At 46.3% G+C, this 22,680-nt stretch overlaps 6 non-coding genes and 3 pseudogenes across 6 annotated transcripts; all 9 read left to right on the forward strand.

Moving 5' to 3' along the window:
* The first annotated feature begins 10,420 nt into the window (after nucleotides 1–10,420).
* On the forward strand, nucleotides 10,421–10,583 carry LOC135043516 (U1 spliceosomal RNA). The gene has a single exon (XR_010236361.1). It is a non-coding gene; the product is annotated as a U1 spliceosomal RNA (small nuclear RNA).
* Nucleotides 10,584–10,735: 152 nt separating this feature from the next.
* On the forward strand, nucleotides 10,736–10,877 carry LOC135043525 (U1 spliceosomal RNA; annotated as a pseudogene).
* A 692-nt stretch (nucleotides 10,878–11,569) lies between these two features.
* On the forward strand, nucleotides 11,570–11,733 carry LOC135043528 (U1 spliceosomal RNA). The gene has a single exon (XR_010236369.1). It is a non-coding gene; the product is annotated as a U1 spliceosomal RNA (small nuclear RNA).
* A 152-nt stretch (nucleotides 11,734–11,885) lies between these two features.
* Nucleotides 11,886–12,021, forward strand: LOC135043518 (U1 spliceosomal RNA; annotated as a pseudogene).
* A 698-nt stretch (nucleotides 12,022–12,719) lies between these two features.
* LOC135043511 (U1 spliceosomal RNA) lies at nucleotides 12,720–12,883 on the forward strand. Its single transcript, XR_010236356.1, has one exon. It is a non-coding gene; the product is annotated as a U1 spliceosomal RNA (small nuclear RNA).
* Nucleotides 12,884–13,035: 152 nt separating this feature from the next.
* LOC135043524 (U1 spliceosomal RNA) lies at nucleotides 13,036–13,189 on the forward strand (annotated as a pseudogene).
* Nucleotides 13,190–13,844: 655 nt separating this feature from the next.
* On the forward strand, nucleotides 13,845–14,008 carry LOC135043529 (U1 spliceosomal RNA). The gene has a single exon (XR_010236370.1). It is a non-coding gene; the product is annotated as a U1 spliceosomal RNA (small nuclear RNA).
* A 152-nt stretch (nucleotides 14,009–14,160) lies between these two features.
* Nucleotides 14,161–14,323, forward strand: LOC135043517 (U1 spliceosomal RNA). Its single transcript, XR_010236362.1, has one exon. It is a non-coding gene; the product is annotated as a U1 spliceosomal RNA (small nuclear RNA).
* A 671-nt stretch (nucleotides 14,324–14,994) lies between these two features.
* LOC135043512 (U1 spliceosomal RNA) lies at nucleotides 14,995–15,158 on the forward strand. The gene has a single exon (XR_010236357.1). It is a non-coding gene; the product is annotated as a U1 spliceosomal RNA (small nuclear RNA).
* Nucleotides 15,159–22,680: the final 7,522 nt, after the last annotated feature.

The following is a 22,680-nucleotide window of genomic DNA, read 5'->3' on the forward strand; positions in this document are numbered from 1 at the left end:
TTTTACTGAACCACCTATCCCTCCACACTCACTACCTGTCCTCAGGATACATTTACCATCCCGGCAGACGGTATACCGGCGGTCATTTGACCGATGTTGGAATCCTGACACCACTTGGGAGACTGGTGCCGGCACACAGACAGCCAACATCCCGAAGGCGAGTATTGGAGGGAGGGTTAGGACCGGGGGAGGGGGTGTTAGGGAAGGCACTAGGAGGGGGGGGGGGTTAGTCCTAGCTGCCACCCCCTGAGGGTTAGCCCTATCCGCCACCCCCCCAGAGGGTTAGGATTAGGATTAGGTATCATGTGACTGCTGGAATCCCGAGCGCCGGATGCCATACCCAACCCCCTTTACTTTTTCAGGCATTTCTATCTCTCCTCTCTCTATGGTGTTCCGATTGCCCACTTTCCCTTGTGCTTTTCTCTCTCTCTCCTTTGTTTAGAGCATCAGTTTCTGTAGTCCACTTTATCCTTATTTTTTCCAGTGTTTCACTATCTCTCTGATGTAATGAGGATGTATGGTCTAGAGGGATCAGTAATGCATTGTACTGTATAGAGGCGTCAGGGATGTAGCGTAGGGTATAGAGGCGTCAGGGTTGTAGCGTAGGTTATAGAGGCATCAGGAATGTAGCGTAGGGAATAGAGGCATCAGGGATGTAGCGTAGGGTATAGAGGCGTCAGGGATGTAGCATAGGGAATAGAGGCATCAGGGATGTAGCGTAGGGAATAGAGGCGTCAGGGATTTAGCTTAGGGAATATAGGCATCAGGGATGTACTAGCAGGTATATAGAGGTCAGTGTACTGTATAGAGGGGTCAGTAATGCAGTGATGGTTATAGAAAGGTCAGTGATGTAGTGTAGGGTATAGAGGGGTCAGTTATGTAGTGTGGGGTAAAGAGGGGTCAGTAAAGATACTAAGCTGAAGTACTTAGAACACTTCTTGAATTAAGACACAACCTGCAAGAAAAAGTATGCAATATGGGTGAAAAGGCAAATGTCAGAGGTCTGATACAAGTGACCAGCTCCACACCTTGCACCACATAGCGTTATGTTAAACTGGGATATGTTCTTTTTTGGTGTGTGTGTGTGTGTGTGTGTGTGTGTGTATGTGTGTGTGTGGGGGGGGGGGTGCCAAAGGAAATTTTTGCCATTGGCTCCTTTGGTCTAGAACCAGCCCTGATCACAAAATATTTTTGTCTGAGCAGACTGGACACTGATCAGCGTTGGCTCATTCTCAGCCCCCCGCCCAGCCTCTGCTGCCAACAGACTGCTATTAGCTAGTTAACCTTCTGCCTTCCCTATCTATGACACAGACTGCTGCTAATGCTACCAGGATGTTCCCAGTGGCTTCACACCAACAGTGAATCCCAGCCGATGATGTAGGGCAGCGTGTGGGGGAGGGGGTCAGTTGCTGTGGCTCCAACATGGTAACCGCCAATGGACTGCAATGCTTTATCGAAAGGGGGGGCGCCAGTCCCTTACTTTGCCAGGGGCGCTTGGACCCCTAGCTACACCTCTGTTGACCCTAACCGATACCCCTAAACTAACCATAATTCCTGCAGTAAAAATCCATGTTTCTATGTATATAGGGGGTCATTCCGAGTTGATCGCTTGCTGCCGTTGTTCGCTGCGTAGCAATCAGTTGAAAAAAAATGGCTAATCTGTGCATGCGCATGCTCCGTAATGTGCATGCGCATCGTACGGGTACAAAGTCCATTGTGGTTTTGCACTAGTTCTAGCGATTATTCCAATCACAGAACAGGCCACAAGGAGATTGACAGAAAGAGGGCGTTTCTGGGTGTCAACTGACCGTTTTCAGGGAGTGCTTGGAAAAATGCAGGCGTGGCAGAAGAAATGCAGACGTGGCTGGGCATTCGCTGGATGGGTGTGTGACATCAAAAGCCGTCCCTCGGTTGTTAGAATCAACGCACACGAAGTGTAACTACAGTGCTGGTCTTATTTTGAAACGATTTTGCAGGCGCTCTGCTGCTCAAGTGTTCGCACTTCTCCAAAGTGAATATACACTCTCCAGTGGGCAGCGACAATGCGTTTGCATGGCTGCTAAAAACTGCTAGCGAGCAATCAACTCAGAATGACCCCCATAGTGTATTGCAAGAAAATATCTGTAAATCCAATGGTACCGTAAGTGCGGTATATACTCGCACTTCTTTGCGGGGTGAGAACATCTCCCCTAAGTGAAGTCAGCCCTATGAATAGAGTTTGTGTGATCCCTGTGCAGCAGTCACAGAAAGGGTTCATCTCTGCAGTTTGTCACTCAAATTACATTGCTGCATTTTTTCTAGAAGTGGATCTGAGAGCTGTTACCCGCAGACCAGCTACAATAATTATCCTGGGTACTCACTAGACCAGTGGTTCTCAAACTGCACCCTGGGGTGCCTCAGGACACTTGCAGGGGTGCCTTGGATTGGTGGTCCAGGACCAATTCAAAATATTTATAGTTAGTGTTATAGGCAAAACCAGTGCTGTTGGCTGGCAATCATAACATATGTGCACAAGCAGAAGCAAATCCTGTCCCCTACCAAAGGGCCAGTGCTAGGGTGTTTGGCGCCTCTCTGCAAACTATTAATTTGGGCCCTCTCTCCAATACTTAATAAAGGGACAGTGCGCTCCTTAAAAAAAGAAGGTGTGGTATCACAAGGAAGGGGCATGGCCACACAATAGCACCCCAAATCAAAATACGCCACACAGTAGCACTATCTTATTGTCATTACACCGCATGTAATAATAATAATAATAATAATAATAATACCCACAGTCGCAGTGCCCTTTATACACATAACCACCATATCAGTGCAGCTTACACACATAATGCCAACAGTAGCAGTGCCCCTTCTACACATGCCCACGGTGGCAATCCTTTACATGGCAAATATCAACCTGGTTTTGCCATGTAAAGGATTGCCACTTTAAAAAACAAACAATAAAAAAAAAAAAAAACAGGAAAAAACACAAAATCTCTCACTTTCTGATTCTCACACCCTATTACATTCCTCCCTATATATTTAAATGTTTCTATTACTGTATGTTCCCTCTTCCCTTCTCCAAACTATACACATCAACATTTTTTTGTATTTCCAGGTAAGTTTTGTGATGTAGGCCATGCACAATTTTAGTTGCCCTAATGTATTTACAGCCTTCTGGAGATATGGCTTCTGGAACTGAACACAGGATTCTAAATGTGGCTGTACCAAGGACCTATACAGTGGCATTACAGGTTGAGTATCCCTTATCCAAAATGCTTGGGACCAGAGGAATTTTGGATATCGGATTTTTCGGTATTTTGGAATAATTGCATACCATAACGAGATATTATGGTGATGGGACCTAAATCTAAGCACAGAATGCATTTATGTTTCATATACACCTTATACACACAGCCTGAAGGTCATTTTAGCCAATATTTTTTATAACTTTGTGCATTAAACAAAGTGTGTGTACATTCACAGAATTCATTCATGTGTCATATACACCTTATACACACAGTCTGAAGTTCATTTAATACAATATTTTTAATAACTTTGAGTATTAAACAAAGTTTGTGTACACTGAGCCATCAAAAAACAAAGGTTTCACTATCTCAGTCTCACTCAAAAAAGTCCGTATTTCGGAATATTCCGTATTTCGGAATATTTGGATATAGGATACTCAACCTGTATTACTTTTTTCTGCTACTGGTTCTTTAACCTATGCAAACAAGCATCTGACTTGCCTTTCCTATTGCTTTGTTACATTGCTCACCTGAAATAGTAATACTTAGATAGCTTTCCTCTTGCCATTATAATGCCCTTAATATTATAGTTAGCCTTTGCATTTTTGAGACGTGTATGATTTTGCATTTTTTGGCATTAAATGTTGCCATGTTCTTGACCATTCCTCTAGTCCAGGGGCAGAACTGCCAGAGACAACGGAGTCAGTTGCCGCCGGGCTCCAGCCCTGAAGGGGCTCCAGCCCTAAAGGGGCTTCCTCCATTGCCCCCCGGCTGTTACGTGCCCTTCCTACTAAATAGACAAAGGCGCTACCAGCAGGGTCTCGCAGTTTGTACATTCCATGCCGTAACACCCTTCTTTCCACCTTTTTCAAGACCCAGCCCAGCAGCCTCGCCGCTGCCACCACCGCTAGCTGCAGCACTGCCAGCGGTGGGGTGCCCCTGCTTCTTCTCACACCACAGATAGCTGGGCAGCACTGCAACTGCCTGCCTGATTGCTCCGCCCCCTTCCGGCTCCCAAGCACCTCTGCTGCCCAGTGATCCAGGAGCCTGCTGCTAGGAAGAAGTGGCCGAGCTTCAGCAAGCGAGTCTGGACACTGGCGGAGGAAGCCATGATAACCAGATAATGGGGAGTGGAGAGCCAGTTCCAAGGTAATACTTTATACAGCTGGTTGAGATCCTGGTCGGTGGATATGGATTCCAAGAAAACCCTGGAGGTGCTTCCTTTCAAGGGAGACACTCTCTTTGGAGAAGACCTCAATAAGATTGTAGCTGATCTGGCTACTGCTAAAACAGCTTGCCTACCTCGTATGACTCCTACCACGCAGAAGGCTAAAAGTACTTTCCCTTGGCCCTTTCATCCCTCAGGTAAAGCGTACCCAAGGTCAGGCATACCCAAAGCAAGCTCATGCTTCCAGACCTGCCAAGCCCAGACTGAAGCAAGCCTGGGCTGCCCATCAGCCTGCTTCCAAAACGGACAAGCCTGCCGCATGACGGTGCAGGCCTCCCTCTGGGGGATCCCAGGGTGGGGGGCCCGACTTCTAGGTTTGGCATAGAAAGGTATAATTCTAAGCTAGAGAATTCTGTTTGGAGCTCACCTTGTACTTTGTGAAGAAATAATCAGCATTGTGGCTGAGCAGATACATGTAGTGTGTGGCTGCAAACTGCATGGATCTGCTGCGTTGTAATGCTGATACTTTTTTTTTGCAAAGTACCAATAGCTTCATATAATGTTCACAATTTTTATGCAGGATCAAATAGCTCAATAGGTAGGGTGTTTGATTAGAATTCAACAGGTTATAGGTTTGAATCCTGGGTATGGTAGTTTGAGATGTGTTATTTAATAAAGTATGTTGTTCTGACTGCTGGGATATCATACTAAATAAATGGAGTTGATCAATTTTTTTTTTATTTTTTTTTTAAACTAGGGACAATTTCCAGATACTTTTCTTTATAACTGAGATTGCCCCCTGGAACTTCACATCAGTTGACAACTATGCATGAGTGGGCAGTGCTTGCTCTGGATCTGCCCACCCATTTATGTGCCGTCATAAAAGAAAGCACAACTGACAGTTATCCTGGGCGTACACTACACAATTATCTGTCAGGCTATCTATCCAGTCTGGATGGATGGAATGAAAATCTGGTAATGTATAGTAGCAAATGTCAATTAACCATTTGCTCCCAAACACTAGAAAAGTGGTCAAAAATGGTCATTACACAAATTGGTTAAACCCAAAATTTAACCAATTTGTTTAGGGGACCATGTTTGTCCATTTTCTAGTGTTTGAGAGTAAATCGTTGATGGTCATTTGCTCACATAGATAACCGGATTTCTATTCCAACCAGCCAGTGTTGGAGATATGGTCTGCCAGATTACATAATGCATACCAGAGCCATAACTAGACTTTTTGGTGCCCTGTGACAGAGAATTATATGCCCCCCCCCTCCCCTCCCCATTTTTGCAATATGGACAAAAGGCGCATGCCTTGTGGGGAAGGGGCATAACAAGATTGGTCTCAGAGAAAGCACATGAGATATGAAGATATATCTAGTATACTTGACACTCAATGGTTTGTGGTATTGCCGGGGTGCCCTCCTTAAATGCATATACAGTCACACATGGCGTGTTTGTGCAAATGGCATATCAGCAGTCAGCACTAACTGGTGACATGCCATTTGTACAAGTAAGCCATGTGTGACTAATATATAAACATACTTTATTAAATAACACCTCAAACTATCATACCCAGGATTCAAATCTATAACCTGTTGAATTCTAATCAAACACCCTACCCATTGAGCTACTTGATCCTGCATCTATTCTAACCTCCAAAAACAGATTCGGTTGCATTTTCCAGCGTGTTTTGTTTGCGCCTTTGCAAATGTCTTACATCGACAAACTTATTTAGTACTATTTTGCAAATAGGGTTACATTGTCGCAACATTGTGTTCCCTAATTGCTTGATTTTTTAAATGCAACAATTGATAAAGACACCTGATAATTGCTCTGTGGAGTGTTATTTTGTGTCTACTTCTTATCTACATTTAATTCCCTACCTCTAATCAAGGCATTTTTAAATGCTGGGGGCTGCCAGGACGTGAGGCCTACCTAGACTTTAGATCGGAATTTGAATGTACTTGTGAACTAACTTAATTTCCTACTTCTAAATTCATTCCTAAATTCACTACTTACATTAATCCTGTAGTTGGGCATTTTGAGCCTTCAATTGTGGGTATTGTTTTGTGTCCAGACCAGCAGCTGGTGGTGTGCATTTGCTGGAAAGGCATCGAAGACCTCCGATATGCTGCATCTCCTGATGTGTGTCTCCCTCAAGTGGCTGTCAGCAAATGCATGCTAGACACCCCATTCCAAGCTGATTGTGACATCACGGAACATGCATCATAGAACAGGCATGCTAGAATATGGGTCTTCAACCTGCGACCCTCCAGCTGCTGTGGAACTACATATACCAGCATGCCCTGCCTCAGTTTTAGCATACCTTAATAGCAAAACTGTGGCAGGGCATGCTGGGATGTGTAGTTTCACAGCAGCTGGAGGGCCACAGGATGAAGACCCATGTGCTAGAGCCAAGCCGCAGGTACATTGAATGCTAGCAAGCTGAATGTTTAAATCCTTTTTGTTCCGCAGCATTCCAATGCGGAAGATTCCATGGAACCAGAGATTATTCCATTGAGAAGGACATGCTGCCTGGATGACTGCACTGTGCAAATTAAATCACGGAGCCAGTTGGCTTGTGGGTGGCTCTGGTGACTGGGTGGTTGGGTGGGCGGTGTGTCAGAGGTGGAGCACATGCAAATGAATGTGTATCATCCTGCTAGTGAGAGTGAAAACTCATGCAGGAGTGTGCCTGCTTGTCAGTGGGTTATGCACCTTGCCAGGCGTCAAATCTACATGGAGCAGCTGGAGGGGACAAGAGCAGGTTTGCAAAATATAGATAGAAGAGCATATATGCTGGCGCATTCTCCATGATTGTGTCAGCTTATGTTTTGGTGCACTGCACTTTCCTCCACTAAGTTTTAGCCATTTTGGTTAAACGCAAGTGTAGTTGCTTCTCGCCCTTTTGGCTGTGATCTTGTATCGTGGTTGAAGAGTCTGCTGGAGGGATTGTTTTCTTCATTGACGAGAGACTGAAGATATTACAGGATGGAAGGCTTGGGAACACTATCTGTTTTTCAGTTGTGGAAGAGTTGAAAGACAGCTTTTCCTTGCCAATATCTCTCTTTTGCAAAGAGCTACGCATTGGAAAATTCAGGGCTATACTGTGTAGATGAAGCACTAACAGGAGGCTTTAAAATTTTCATTCTAGTTTCCTTCGTTTGGGAGAAAAATGCAAAGGTACAAGACAGCTTTTCCTTGCCAATATCTCTCTTTTGCAAAGAGCTGCACATTGGAAAATTCAGGGCTATGCCGTGTAGATGATGGCCTAACAGGAGGCTTTAAAATTTTCTTTCTAGTGTCCTTCGTTTGGGAGAAAAATGCAAAGGTACAAGACAGCTTTTCCTTGCCAATATCTCTCTTTTGCAAAGAGCTACGCATTGGAAAATTCAGGGCTATGCCGTGTAGATGATGGCCTAACAGGAGGCTTTAAAATTTTCTTTCTAGTGTCCTTCGTTTGGGAGAAAAATGCAAAGGTACAAGACAGCTTTTCCTTGCCAATATCTCTCTTTTGCAAAGAGCTACGCATTGGAAAATTCAGGGCTATACCGTGTAGATGAAGCACTAACAGGAGGCTTTAAAATTTTCATTCTAGTGTCCTTCGTTTGGGAGAAAAATGCAAAGGTAGCTTGTGCCATCGCCACTCTGCTCCTTGTGCCACCTTGGCGGTTTACATGAGCCACTGCGGTGACGTTGTCTGACTGGATCAGAACCGGTTGGTCGCAAAGTAAGGTCTCCGCTTGACGTAGGGCATTGTATATGGCCCCTAGTTTCAGGATGTTGATGTGAAGACAAGTCTCTTGACTTGACCAAAGACCTTGGAAATTTCTTCCCTGTGTGACTGCTCCCCAACCTTGGAGGCTTGCATCTGTGGTCACCAGGATCCAGTCCTGAATGCCGAATCTGCGTCACTCGAGAAGGTGAGCACTCTGCAGCCACCACAGGAGTGATACCCTGACCCTGGGGGACAGGGTGATCAACCAATGCATCTGTAAATGTGACCCAGACCACTTGTCCAGTAGGTCCCATTGGAAAGTCCTCGCATGGAACCTGCCGAATGGAATGGCTTTGTATGATGCCACCATCTTTCCCAGGACTCGAGTGCAGTGATGCACTGACACAAGTTTTGGTTTCAATAGGTTCCTGACAAGAGTCATGAGTTCCTGGGCCTTTTCTATCGGGAGATAAACCCTCTTCTGGTCTGTGTCCAGAATCATGCCCAAGAAAGACAGACGAGTCGTAGGAACCAACTGCGACTTTGGGATATTGAAAATCCAGCCGTGTTGCTGTAACACTTTCAGTGAAAGTGATACGCTGTTCAGCAACGGCTCTCTTGATCTCGCTTTTATGAGATCGCTCAAGTACGGGATAATTGTGACACATTGCTTGCGCAGGAGAACCATCATTTCCACCATTACCTTGGTGAAAATTCTCTGGGCCGTGGAGAGACCAAACAGCAACGTCTGAAATTGGCAATGACAGTCCTGTACCGCAAATCTGAGGTACGACTGATGAGATGGATAAATTTGGACATGAAGGTTTGCATCCTGTACACAAATGCGGACAACAGGTGTCAAGCCGTGTGTTGCCTTTGTCAAGCTGTAATAAGTAGGGGTAAGGACGTTAACCACCTCAGAACATCCTCCCTTATACGTCACCTGCAGCGCATTAATCATAAGTCAGTGACAAGTTCAAAAACTTTGGATGACAGCGGAAGCAGTCCACTGACCACTAAATCCCTTCCTCTTGTAACCAAGCTCCTGCAAACCACACCACCAACTCCCTCAGTGTCAATTTCCTCCTTAGACAGGAGAGCCAATAGTCCTGCAGGCCATGTCACTGGCAAGTCTGACGAGTCCTCTCCTGCCTGGGATTCCTCCGATGCATCCTTGAGTGTAACGCCTACTGCTGCTGGCGCTGCTGTTGTTGCTGCTGGGAGTCGATCGTCATCCCAGAGGGGAAGTCGGAAGACCACTTGTACTACTTCCAGTAGGCAATTGACTGTCCAGCAGTCCTTTGCGAGGAAGATGAAATATCACAGCAGTCATCCTGCTGCAAAGCGGATAACTCAGGTCTTGTCAGCCTGGGTGGTGAGAAACGTGGTTCCGGTATCCATCGTTAATTCAGAGGCAACTAGAGACTTGATTGAGGTACTGTGTCCCCGGTACCAAATGCCATCTAGGTTCCATTTCTCTAGGCAGGCGATACCGAAAATGTACACGCTTCTCCCAGGGCAAGGCTCACCCATTGCACTCTGGGTGTGCTGCTCCTGCGATTTCCCCAAATGTGGGACACTTGACTGCATAATTTGTGTTTCCTCTGGTCGGCTCTCGTATAATTCAGATCTCTTTGTCTCAGGTCTCTCTCCAGCCTAGTTTGCTGTCTGTTTCCACTTCTCTTTTCTTCAGCCGCTCCCTTCTATGCCCTTGCGCACTATCCTGACTTCTCCCGTCTGCTTACTTTGTGCCTTCCAACGCACAATGCGAACTACAGGTAGTGCTGCAGGGCCCACACCCTTTTAGTTGCCTTACAGAGCAGCTCTGGAGCTGTTACAGTGCCCAGCTGCTGCAAGAAATCAGCTGGAATGCTTCAGGTGCTGGGGCATAGCCAACATGAGCCCCACACCGAAGGAGGGTGGAGGTGTTTAATGCGAATTAGGGGTCATCCAAGGGCCGCAAAAGGCCGCCATGCCCTGCACATCCCTTTTTTCTTTTCATATGCAGACGAGGGTTGAAGCCAACTTTGACCCACTGCTTGGATGGCATCACCATATGCAAATCCATCTGCTGCAGGCCTTCCCCCAGGAATGCTAGCACTAGTTGTTGCATTTGGTTTGTTGTTTGGGGGTGCTTCAGTATTAGGCAGCCTTCTGCCCTCCCATGTTCATCTGAAAATATGTGTTCTCCCTGCAGTTGTTGTCCCCAGATGAGAGTTCCCTTGTGCTGCCTCAGTTGAATCGCCTTTACTTGACAGAGATGTGCCTGAGCAGCGGCCCTCCCCAGCCCTATCCCAAATCATACTTATTTTGCATAGGAGATATCATGGTCATGAAGATTGTTCTCCCAGGGTGAGGTTCATTCATTGCATTCTGGGTATGATGACCCCTGTGATTTCCCCAAATGTGGGAAACTCGACTGCATTATTTGTGGTAGTGGGGGACTGTGTTGTGCTTTCCTCTGGTCAGCTCTGGTAAAAGTCAGATTTCTTTGTCTCAGATCTTCCTCTAGCCTTGTTCTTCTTTCGAGAGTTCCCTTGTGCTGCCTCAGTTGGATCTCCTTCACTTGACAGGGGGGTGCCCGAGCAGCGACCCTCCCCAGCTCTAGCCCAACTCCTACTTACCTGCCAGGTGAGATACTATGATCATGTAGGTGCTTCTCCCAGGGCAAGCCTCACCCATTGCACTCTGGGTGTGCTGCCCCTTTGATTTCCCCAAATGTGGGAAACTTGACTGCATAATTTGTGTTTCCCCTGGTCGGCTCTCATATAATTCAGATCTCTTTGTCTCAGGTCTCTCTTCAGCCTAGTTTGCTGTCTGTTTCCACTTCTCTTTTCTTGAGCCGCTCCCTTCTATGCCCTTGCGCACTATCCTGACTTCTCCCATCTGCTTACTTTGTGCCTTCCAACGCACAATGCAAACTACAGGTAGTGCTGCAGGGCCCACACCCTTTTACTTGCCTTACAGAGCAGCTCTGGAGCTGTTACAGTGCCCAGCTGCTGCAAGAAATCAGCTTGAATGCTTCAGGGGCTGGGGCATAGCCAACATGAGCCCCACACCGAAGGAGGGTGGAGGTGTTTAATGCGAACTAGGGGTCATCCAAGCGCCGCAAAAGGCCGCCATGCCCTGCACGCCCCTTTTCTCTTTTCATATGCAGATGAGGGTTGAAGCCAACTTTGACCCACTGCTTGGATGACATCACCATATGCAAATCCATCTGCTGCAGGCCTTCCCCCAGGAATGCTTGTACTAGTAGTTGCATTTGGTTTGTTGTTTGGGGGTGCTTCAGTATTAGGCAGCCTTCTGCCCTCCCATGTTCATCTGAAAATATGTGTTCTCCCTGCAGTTGTTGTCCCCAGATGAGAGTTCCCTTGTGCTGCCTCAGTTGAATCTCCTTTACTTGACAGAGATGTGCCTGAGCAGCGGCCCTCCCCAGCCCTATCCCAAATCATACTTATTTTGCATAGGAGATACCATGGTCATGAAGATTGTTCTCCCAGGGTGAGGTTCATTCATTGCATTCTGGGTATGCTGACCCCTGTGATTTCCCCAAATGTGGGAAACTCTACTGCATTATTTGTGGTAGAGGGGGACTGTGTTTGTGCTTTCCTCTGGTCAGCTCTGGTAAAAGTCAGATTTCTTTGTCTCAGATCTTCCTCTAGCCTTGTTCCTCTTTCGAGAGTTCCCTTGTGCTGCCTCAGTTGGATCTCCTTCACTTGACAGGGGGGTGCCCGAGCAGCGACCCTCCCCAGCTCTAGCCCAACTCCTACTTACCTGCCAGGTGAGATACTATGATCATGAAGGTGCTTCTCCCAGGGCAAGGCTCACCCATTGCACTCTGGGTGTGCTGCTCCTGCAATTTCCCCAAATGTGGGACACTTGACTGCATAATTTGTGTTTCCCCTTGTCGGCTCTCGTATAATTCAGATCTCTTTGTCTCAGGTCTCTCTCCAGCCTAGTTTGCTGTCTGTTTCCACTTCTCTTTTCTTGAGCCGCTCCCTTCTATGCCCTTGCGCACTATCCTGACTTCTCCCGTCTGCTTACTTTGTGCCTTCCAATGCACAATGCAAACTACAGGTAGTGCTGCAGGGCCCACACCCTTTTACTTGCCTTACAGAGCAGCTCTGGAGCTGTTACAGTGCCCAGCTGCTGCAAGAAATCAGCTTGAATGCTTCAGGGGCTGGGGCATAGCCAACATGAGCCCCACACCGAAGGAGGGTGGAGGTGTTTAATGCGAACTAGGGGTCATCCAAGCGCCGCAAAAGGCCGCCATGCCCTGCACGCCCCTTTTCTTTTTTCATATGCAGACGAGGGTTGAAGCCAACTTTGACCCACTGCTTGGATGGCATTACCATATGCAAATCAATCTGCTGCAGGCCTTCCCCCAGGAATGCTTGCACTAGTTGTTGCATTTGGTTTGTTGTTTGGGGGTGCTTCAGTATTAGGCAGCCTTCTGCCCTCCCATGTTCATCTGAAAATATGTGTTCTCCCTGCAGTTGTTGTCCCCAGATGAGAGTTCCCTTGTGCTGCCTCAGTTGAATCTCCTTTACTTGACAGAGATGTGCCTGAGCAGCGGCCCTCCCCAGCCCTATCCCAAATCATACTTATTTTGCATAGGAGATACCATGGTCATGAAGATTGTTCTCCCAGGGTGAGGTTCATTCATTGCATTCTGGGTATGCTGACCCCTGTGATTTCCCCAAATGTGGGAAACTCGACTGCATTATTTGTGGTAGTGGGGGACTGTGTTTGTGCTTTCCTCTGGTCAGCTCTGGTAAAAGTCAGATTTCTTTGTCTCAGATCTTCCTCTAGCCTTGTTCTTCTTTCGAGAGTTCCCTTGTGCTGCCTCAGTTGGATCTCCTTCACTTGACAGGGGGGTGCACGAGCAGCGACCCTCCCCAGCTCTAGCCCAACTCCTATTTACCTGCCAGGTGAGATACTATGATCAGGAAGGTGCTTCTCCCAGGGCAAGGCTCACCCATTGCACTCTGGGTGTGCTGCTCCTGCGATTTCCCCAAATGTGGGACACTTGACTGCATAATTTGTGTTTCCTCTGGTCGGCTCTCATATAATTTAGATCTCTTTGTCTCAGGTCTTTCTCCAGCCTAGTTTGCTGTCTGTTTCCACTTCTCTTTTCTTGAGCCGCTCCCTTCTATGCCCTTGCGCACTATCCTGACCTCTCCTGTCTGCTTACTTTGTGCCTTCCAACGCACAATGCATACTACAGGTAGTGCTGCAGGGCCCACACCCTTTTACATGCTTTACAGAGCAACTCTGGAGCTGTTACAGTGCCCAGCTGCTGCAAGAAATCATCTTGAATGCTTCAGGGGCTGGGGCATAGCCAACATGAGCCCCACACCGAAGGAGGGTTCATCCAAGCGCCACAAAAGGACGCCATGCCCTGCACATCCCTTTTTTCTTTTCATATGCAGACGAGGGTTGAAGCCAACTTTGACCCACTGCTTGGATGACATCACCATATGCAAATCCATCTGCTGCAGGCCTTCCCCCAGGAATGCTTGCACTAGTTGTTGCATTTGGTTTGTTGTTTGGGGGTGCTTCAGTATTAGGCAGCCTTCTGCCCTCCCATGTTCATCTGAAAATATGTGTTCTCCCTGCAGTTGTTGTCCCCAGATGAGAGTTCCCTTGTGCTGCCTCAGTTGAATCTCCTTTACTTGACAGAGATGTGCCTGAGCAGCGGCCCTCCCCAGCCCTATCCCAAATCATACTTATTTTGCATAGGAGATACCATGGTCATGAAGATTGTTCTCCCAGGGTGAGGTTCATTCATTGCATTCTGGGTATGCTGACCCCTGTGATTTCCCCAAATGTGGGAAACTCGACTGCATTATTTGTGGTAGTGGGGGACTGTGTTTGTGCTTTCTTCTGGTCAACTCTGGTAAAAGTCAGATTTCTTTGTCTCAGATCTTCCTCTAGCCTTGTTCTTCTTTCGAGAGTTCCCTTGTGCTGCCTCAGTTGGATCTCCTTCACTTGACAGGGGGGTGCCCGAGCAGCGACCCTCCCCAGCTCTAGCCCAACTCCTACTTACCTGCCAGGTGAGATACTATGATCAGGAAGGTGCTTCTCCCAGGGCAAAGCTCACCCATTGCACTCTGGGTGTGCTGCTCCTGCGATTTCCCCAAATGTGGGACACTTGACTGCATAATTTGTGTTTCCTCTGGTCGGCTCTCGTATAATTCAGATCTCTTTGTCTCAGGTCTCTCTCCAGCCTAGTTTGCTGTCTGTTTCCACTTCTCTTTTCTTGAGCCGCTCCCTTCTATGCCCTTGCGCACTATCCTGACTTCTCCCGTCTGCTTACTTTGTGCCTTCCAACGCACAATGCGAACTACAGGTAGTGCTGCAGGGCCCACACCCTTTTACTTGCCTTACAGAGCAGCTCTGGAGCTGTTACAGTGCCCAGCTGCTGCAAGAAATCAGCTTGAATGCTTCAGGTGCTGGGGCATAGCCAACATGAGCCCCACACCTAAGGAGGGTGGAGGTGTTTAATGCGAATTAGGGGTCATGCAAGCGCCGCAAAAGGCCGCCATGCCCTGCACATCCCTTTTTTCTTTTCATATGCAGACGAGGGTTGAAGCCAACTTTGACCCACTGCTTGGATGACATCACCATATGCAAATCCATCTGCTGCAGGCCTTCCCCCAGGAATGCTTGCACTAGTTATTGCATTTGGTTTGTTGTTTGGGGGTGCTTCAGTATTAGGCAGCCTTCTGCCCTCCCATGTTCATCTGAAAATATGTGTTCTCCCTGCAGTTGTTGTCCCCAGATGAGAGTTCCCTTGTGCTGCCTCAGTTGAATCTCCTTTACTTGACAGAGATGTGCCTGAGCAGCGGCCCTCCCCAGCCCTATCCCAAATCATACTTATTTTGCATAGGAGATACCATGGTCATGAAGATTGTTCTCCCAGGGTGAGGTTCATTCATTGCATTCTGGGTATGCTGACCCCTGTGATTTCCCCAAATGTGGGAAACTCAACTGCATTATTTGTGGTAGTGGGGAACTGTGTTTGTGCTTTCTTCTGGTCAACTCTGGTAAAAATCAGATTTCTTTGTCTCAGATCTTCCTCTAGCCTTGTTCCTCTTTCGAGAGTTCCCTTGTGCTGCCTCAGTTGGATCTCCTTCACTTGACAGGGGGGTACCCGAGCAGCGACCTGATAAAGCTAAATATTTATCGTATATAAAACACTTTAAGAGGTCTAAGAACACTATACGCTATCTACGTAAGAAGTACCGTAAGGGTACGCAAGTTGTGTAGCGATCGCTCAACCGTAGTCGAGACGCTCAAGCGTCACGTTCGCTTACGGCCCAGTGATCACAGGCAGGCACGCTATTGGCTGCCGACTAACGTAATGATTCGCTATAGCGTAGCGTACGCTCGGGACCACGAGGAGATCACCAGCGGTGCAGACGCTTACAACGTTTAAACCTTTATCTCTATACCTTTAACGATGAGATACACAGTATACCTTAGTGTAGAGACAGAGTGTAAGTGCAACCTGGTGTAACCTGATTAACTACAAAGCTGCTTGAGCGTCACCGGCGCTCAGAGAATACTTAACACTATAAAGAATACACAGATACCTGGGCTTAGGGTCCGAAACCTATTATATGTATTATGACTATTATACTTGCAAAAAGAATCACAGTACAAAGCATACACTACAATATAACATAAACCAACTAACCAGATAAACTACACAGGAAATACAATACAATACAATACAATTAAAGGAAAATACGAGAGAAAGAGAAGAGAGAGAGAGATAGAGAGAGAGAGAGATGGCTCACAGTAAGACAATATGATTACGGAGAAAACTTACGCACAAGGGGAACGATCGCATGCGCCTCGATATCCAGCTCCCGATTATCAGCAATGAGAACCGTTGAAGAGAGAGAGAACTGGATACGGTCGGCCTGCCTATTTATGCCCCACACACAATACAATTCAATGGTCCCTACAATCTCATTGTTCATTGGACACAGGAATTCGGCTTCGCATTATAACAAAAGGTCATAGGTTGATTCATACAGGTGGGCTGTGACTATTTCCAACTGCTCAGGTGGGAGGGAAACTGGGTATCCCGCCGCATGGGTAATAAAGTGCAAATAAAGTAAATGTTCATAAACTTCTTATGTCCATAACTATTCGCACGAGCGATTGATCTGCTTCAAACCAACACCGGAATATTTCTAATTAAATATTCTTCCGATGGATACTAAACACCACTGTATTACTCCTGTCTGACCCTTCGTATCAAACAAAGAGGGATTCCTCTGTTCATAAACATTCTATATTAACCAAACTTTCAGAATCTATCAAAGGGACCATGATCTACAAAATACATTATTAGTGAAAATATGTTACGATTGAGTCGCACGCTACAACCACATAAACTCTACCGTAAATACGCATACCATGCGCCTGCGGGTGCCCGCGACTGTGAGTATGCGCACGTACGGGAGAGCGTACGCATGCGCAGCACGGACCTGGGTGAGGTGCAAATATGGTAGTGTGCATAGAGATATTTTTCTGACTTTGACAGTCCACCCTTTGGCAGTCAATAATAACTGCCACTTCCTGAAAACATTTCAAAAGGAGAAAAATATATGTTAGGGGTTAATTCATTTCCATGGTTGGGTAAGGGAGGAGAGAGGAGTAGGTGTGAAGAGGGTATGACCTAGTGAGATAGCAGAAGCATGTGTGTATGAATCCGTGTTTGGGGGGTCATGTATCATCGTGCCGTACGTGTTGTAAATCAAGCTTCGAGGTATTGCGAAGTATACATTTGAATTCCTTCTTATCCCGTGGTACGGGTCTGTGGATGGGCTGTCAAACTTTACCGAGCTCTTTTCGGATTTTGAACAAAATGGGGAGCACATTTTAGTTGATGATACATGAATGGGGGAATATGTGATTGCTGATATCTGTGCCTGTATTCCCTATACTATGTGTGTCATTACCTGAGGGTTGTAGAAATGAAGAAAAGACATAATTACGGTAAATGCGGTGGTATTCTATGTCAGGTTAATGTATATCTGTCGGTTGAAGTTTTGTTCGGTATCAGTTGAAAGTCGTCTTCTTTGCGCTGTGTTGCCCATTAGGGGTGAGCAAAAAGCTTAGTCAATGCCATTAGATTTACAAAAAATGTTGGGCTAGCGTAAGTTTAAGAATTCTAGGGAAACTGGGGATCCCTGGCAAAGTTCATCAAATGTCCATATCTCAAGTGGTCAAAACTTCTTCTTTGGTCTATCCGTTGTCTGTATAGCGTCTCGTCAACTTCCTCGTCCAAGTGGGTCTTTTTATCTTGGAGAAAAACCAGAAAAACAGGTGAAAGAAACGGACCGTAGAAATCGCATTTTCATCACATCATTGTTTCTATCATTGGGTCATAAATCAAATCCAGGTTAATTACAGTTTCCTCACTCCTCAAACTCATTACCTTAGTACGACGATTGCACCTCATTAAAGCCTGACCGCATCTAAATATCAAGCCAATGGTTATGATAACACCTAAGATACATAGGAGAAACTTCCCAACATCCATTATGACTCCTTGAGCCCAGTCTCCCAAACCGGAGAACCAATTTCGCGGGTTCAACCATGACACCCAACCAGTCAGCTCATTACCTACAGCAGCAAGAGTGAGATTGTGTTTTCGGCGAAATTCCCACTTCAATTGGAGAATATCGTCCATCTTTTGGTCTATGACCTCGACCGGATCCTCGGTGCTATTCGTGATATACGTGCAACACTTCACGCCGTACTGTGTTGCCAATGTAACACAATATCCGCCTGTCACTGCTGTGAGGTAATTAAGAACCATTCTATGCTGCACCAGTTCTGTTTTATAAGCTTGAAGTTCCCTTCCCGTATATCTAAATGTGTCATCATACATTTCAGTGATATTGTCTAACAAATTTGCGAGCGCCAATATGTATTTATAATTTAGCACTCCTCTAGCGGTGCGGGTGAAATCTAACGCGATTAAGAATTGAATCCCGGTGGATTCACTTATCAGATCAGAGGCCGGATGCTCTGTCTTCTCTATCAGGTGTCTTTTAACAACGTGCTCGTAGTGGGTGTGAGTATAAGGAGCTTGGGCACCACGATGTATGTCCTTCATTTTGTCATGTGTTACAGTCATTACTTCAGGCAATACTTTTCCAATATAACACAATCCTTCAGAGTTTGGGGCAAGCCACTTGTACGCCTTTCTCCCGCATATGAAATATGCATCATCGGGGAGAACATATGGGACGGAGAAGGACATAACCATATTACACACCTTCCAGGTGAAATCTCCTAACCCTAATTCTTCCATCTGCTTAATACACGTATCAGGTTGTACGATATGTGCACAGTATCCTGGTGATACTTCTCCAACTCTCGTAATCCTATTTCCTAAGGTGTACCTATACCGGAAAGATTTTCCTCTACTGGCTATGTGGCGTACAAGCTCTGTATCTGTAGGCATTCTATCTGCTCTATGCGAAAAGGTCATGGTGTGGTTACTCCATGACACTTCCCAATTTCCCGGCTTTCTGGGATTGGAGATGTTGAAACATAATAGGGACCTATCCACATGGTATTGGTGGAGCTTCAAACTAGGAGGGCTGGAGATATTAAACCTCCTGTCCACCGGTCTCCCACCATTTAACTCAAGTACCTCCCCTATCGTTAAAGGAAATGGTACTAGCCCTGATTTGCTATGACCTTGAGGTACTTGAGAGCATACCCAACAATCTGTTTTGTTTAACACATTACCCACTAAGGAGTGATAGTCACTCAATGGATGCCGGTCCATATGGATATTAAAACTGGATTGGCATTTCTTAATGCACCCATCTTCAATGACATTGTTACAGAGCCTACAGATACAGTTTTCTTCAGCTAACAATCCGTCACAATTTCTTCTATGGTCAATGCTATTGGATCGTTTTCTGATACTCGCCTTTGCTTGTTGGTTAGGTTGATCCTGGAAAACTACGCCTCCATCTTTATCATCAGAACCCATTCCAGAACCTCTATCGACCTCCATGGTACTCTCGCCGGAACAGACTGCTCTGGTCAACATCATGGTCAACAGGAAAATCCGGATCACAGTCTCTTGGGGCAAGTCCATCTTATAGGAGGAAATGGAGAAGAATGAGAAGGAGGAAAAAGAAATTTGAGGGAGAGGGGATGGGAAGTGGAGGAAAATAATAAAAGGGAGTGGGGAGTCGACAACAGCTCTCGGTCTTCAAGGCTCAGGTGCCGCCTCAGTCCTCCTGGAACAGACACTCCAGTGATACAACCTCTACCGTCTGTTTCTTATCACGGGACTTCTCTGGATCAGCAACCTTCTTGCAGTGGGATGAATGGACCCAAGTCTCTCTCTCAGCAACCTTCAATGCCGTAGTGCTAGTCAATAAGACCTGGTATGGTCCTTCCCATCTGTCAATAAGGCAACCTGAGCGTAGAAAATTCCGTATCATTACATAATCCCCAGGTTCAATGTCATGACAATTACTATCTGGTAAATCAGGAATCACTAACTTCAGATTATCATTTTGATTCCTCAACTGTTTACTCATGTTAATCAAGTACTTTACAGTTACTTCATTGTTACATTTCAAATCATCCTGAGGGTTAATCATGGCATGCGGTTGTCGACCAAACAAGATTTCAAAGGGAGACAGATTAAGAGGGGACCTGGGAGTGGTTCTGATACTGTACAATACAATGGGTAAAGCTTCTGGCCATGTCAATCCTGTCTCTGCCATCACTTTACTCAATTTATTTTTAATAGTGCTGTTCACTCTTTCGACCTTCGCACTCGCCTGTGGACGGTACGGAGTGTGCAGCTTGCTATCAATTCCCATCAACTTACACATTCCTTGAAAGACATCACCTGTAAAATGGGTACCCCTATCACTTTCGATTATTCTAGGGATACCATATCTACATACAAATTCCTGCACAATTTTCTTAGCAGTAAACATAGCGGTATTTGTTGTCGCTGGAAATGCTTCGACCCAATTTGAGAAAACATCTATACAAACAAGTACATATTTCAAATTCCGACAAGGGGGTAATTGTATAAAGTCAATTTGTATTACCTGGAAAGGGCCGCCGGCAGGTGGGATATGGGATGGTTCTGTAGGTATTGCCTTTCCAATATTCTTTCTCAAACAGGTAAGGCATGACATTGCTCTTTTACTCGCATGAGAGGAGAATCCTGGGGCGCACCAGTATGCTCTTACCAATTTGCACATTCCTTCCTTGCCTAGATGAGTCAGCCCGTGAGCTGCTTCAGCCAGACATGGAAGATATGCTCTGGGGGCCACTGGTTTACCATGTCCATCCGTCCAGAGTCCTGAGGACTCCTGGCCACATCCCTTTGCCTTCCAGACTGCCCTTTCCTGTGTGGAACACAAATTTTGCATTTCACACAACTTCTGTGTGTTAATGGTATTAAATACCATTAATTGTGTGGTGTCTGTCTGTATGGGGGTAGCAGCTGCTAACTTAGCAGCTTCGTCTGCTCGGCTGTTACCAAGTGATACCGGGTCTTGGCTATATGTGTGTGCTTTACATTTGATAACAGCCACTCTGTCGGGTTCCTGTATCGCTGTTAGAAGCCTTTTTATGTGAGCTGCATGCGCTACCGGTGTACCAGCGGCCGTCATGAAATTTCTGAGGCGCCATAGGGCTCCGAAATCATGGACTACCCCGAATGCGTATCTAGAATCGGTGTAGATATTGGCTGACTTACCCTTAGCCAATTCACATGCTCTGGTTAGGGCGACCAGTTCAGCAACCTGGGCTGAGTGAGGTGGGCCTAGCGGTTCCGCTTCTATGGTGTCTTGGTCATCTACGACTGCGTATCCAGTACACAAGTCTCCCGAGTCTGACTGTCTATGACAACTACCGTCCGTGTAGAACGTGAGTTCTGCATCTTCCAGTGGGTTGTCACTGATGTCAGGCCTTGCGGTAAAATTTTGGGTCAAATATTCCATACAATCATGTGTATCTTCCTTTGTATTAAATCCTCCTTCCCCATCACTCTCACCTTCCACCCTTTGTGCCTGACCAGGCACACCTGGGAGATACGTTGCAGGATTTAATGCACTGCATCTCCTTATGGTGATGTTTACGGGGGCCATTAGTGCCAATTCCCATCTTGTAAATCTCGCTGATGAGACGTGTCTGGTTTGGGCAGAATTCAATAAGGCTGATACTGCATGTGGCGTATGGATTGTGAGGTTGTGGCCTAGCACGACGTCTTCGCTTTTTGTCACTAGCAATGCTATTGCAGCAACGCTTCGCAAGCATGTGGGGAGGGATCGCGCTACCGTGTCTAGCTGAGCGCTGTAGTATGCAACTGGCCTACTGGCATCACCGTGTTTTTGGGTTAGTACACCTGCCGCGCAACCAGCACTTTCTGTTCCGTATAGTTCAAAGGGTTTCCCATAGTCTGGCATACCTAGTGCTGGTGCCTGCGTTAGGCACTGTTTGAGTCTCTCAAATGCTGTTTCGGACTCGTCTGTATGCGAAATCCTATCAGGTTTGTTTGAGGAGACCATTTCCTGCAAAGGTAACGCCAAAATGGAAAACCCTGGGATCCAATTACGGCAATACCCACACATTCCTAAAAACGTTCTGATCTGTTGCTGGGTTTGTGGCAGAGTCATGTCTCTAATTGCTTGGATTCTATCAGCGGTCAGGTGTCTCAGTCCTTGTGTTAGACAGTGTCCCAAATATTTTACCTTAGTTTGGCATAATTGTAACTTGTCTTTGGACACCTTGTGTCCGGTGTCTGAAAGATGAAACAGGAGCTGTTTCGTATCCTTCAGAGATGCTTCCAGTGAATCTGAACACAGTAATAAATCGTCCACATACTGTATCAATACTGATCCACTGTCTGGTTGCAAAGACTGTAAACAATCATGCAAAGCCTGAGAAAATATACTTGGACTATCTATGAAACCTTGGGGTAATCGAGTCCACGTGTATTGGACTCCTCTGTATGTGAATGCAAACAAATATTGGCTGTCAGGGTGCAGAGGTACCGAAAAGAAAGCGGAGCAGAGGTCAATAACAGTGAAAAATTTGGCAGTGGGAGGGATTTGCATTAGGATGACAGCTGGATTTGGCACTACGGGGAACTGACTCTCAACTATTTTGTTAATCCCCCTTAGATCCTGCACTAGTCTGTAACCCCTCCCCCCACTCTTTTTCACAGGGAAGATGGGACTATTAGCAGTGCTGGACGTTCTTACCAGAATGCCCTGTTGTAGCAAGCGCTCTATTACTGGGTAAACTCCTAACTCCACCTCTGGCTTCAGAGGGTACTGTGGGATTTTTGGAGCTATCCTACCATCTTTTACTTGTACAACTACTGGAGCTACGTTTGCCATTAATCCAGTGTCTTGTCCGTCTTTTGTCCAAAGTGACTCTGGTATCTGAGATGTCATCTCTTCTATTTGGGATGGATTCCTATTTGTCATAATGGTATGTGACATTAATTTTGATGGGGAGTCTAACATGTCTCGCACTTCCTG

Source organism: Pseudophryne corroboree, unplaced genomic scaffold (genome assembly GCF_028390025.1).
Source record: "Pseudophryne corroboree isolate aPseCor3 unplaced genomic scaffold, aPseCor3.hap2 scaffold_870, whole genome shotgun sequence".
NCBI classification, from domain to species: domain Eukaryota; kingdom Metazoa; phylum Chordata; class Amphibia; order Anura; family Myobatrachidae; genus Pseudophryne; species Pseudophryne corroboree.